The 1,229-nt window shown below is 42.0% G+C and overlaps 1 non-coding gene across 1 annotated transcript; it reads right to left on the reverse strand.

The window, feature by feature from the left end:
- Nucleotides 1-1,096: 1,096 nt before the first annotated feature.
- LOC126016491 (small nucleolar RNA SNORA51) lies at nt 1,097-1,229 on the reverse strand. The gene has a single exon (XR_007498287.1). It is a non-coding gene; the product is annotated as a small nucleolar RNA SNORA51 (small nucleolar RNA).

Raw genomic sequence — 1,229 nt, forward strand, 5'->3', positions numbered from 1 at the left:
GGAGTGATAGGTAACACAGTGGTAAAGCATTTGCCTTGCATGCAACCCAGGAAGAACCTGGGTTTGAGTCCCAGCATCTCATGTGGTCCCCCAAGCCTGCCAGGAGTGATTTCTGAGTGCAGAGTGAGTAACCTGAGTACCACTGGGTGTGGCCCAAAAATGAAACAAAAAAAAAATGTCTAGAATGAGCAAATCTAGTGACTGAGTAAAGATGAATAGCTGCCAGGCTGGTAGCTAGAGGTTAGAATACTAAGAAAAGGACTTTCAAAGAGGTGACAATGTTCTAATAGTGGTGATGACTGCACAACTGTGTGAATGTGCCACAACAACTAATTAGGTCTGGGGAGATAATACAGCAGTGCCTTGCATTTGCCCTCCATATAGGGTTCCCGAATTCTGCTAGGAATGATCCCTGAACAGTCAGGAATAACTCTGAGGAAAGTTGGGTGCGGCCTAAACCCTCAAAATTAACTAAATAAAAGTAATTAAATTATCTACTTTAAATGGATAAACTGCTATCTAAAAAATAAAAGTAGAGAAAGAATCACACTAGTTATTTACCTATAGTGTACTATCTGATGCTAGTCAAAGGTTCCCTTGGGTTACCATCCCCTTTCCAGAGGGAAAATTACCTTTTGTAAGCAAACCCACAAAGTTCCCCCTAACTGCACACCTCCCAGGTCAACCCAGGGCTGCCAAGAGGGGTGCAGGCAACATTAACTTTGGAAACACTATGCTGGGTAAAGGTAAGATGATGCGGTATGAAATGATGGACTGTCACTTCGGCTCAGCCACTAGGCAGAACGTGTCTACTAGGAATATTTTCTGGGATACTCTAATCTTCTATTTATTCATCTTTCATCCACAAATTATTTCCTTTTTGTAGCAATGTATACATGGTACAGAGCAAACTTATTTCATGATGGTAGTTTTTAGTATTCATGTGCTGTCCAATCACAGTGATAAAAGTCATACTCTTAAGTGTAGCAAAAACTCTTACTGTGAGATCAACACGTGCATTTGAAGAGTCTTACCACAGAGGCTATGTCATAATGCAGTGCAACCAATTGCTTCTAACACAACAGGCAATTTTTTTCCATGTCCCCCCCATTCACAATACAGACCAGGCAAAGGGCCTGGGCTGAGGTGTATATGGGTGCACTTACTGTACCTCCTCTTTCTATACAGTCAGTGTAAAGAACACAATCTGTGGTAAGCATTGGGAGGCC

This window comes from Suncus etruscus, chromosome 8, assembly GCF_024139225.1.
Source record: "Suncus etruscus isolate mSunEtr1 chromosome 8, mSunEtr1.pri.cur, whole genome shotgun sequence".
Classification (NCBI taxonomy): domain Eukaryota; kingdom Metazoa; phylum Chordata; class Mammalia; order Eulipotyphla; family Soricidae; genus Suncus; species Suncus etruscus.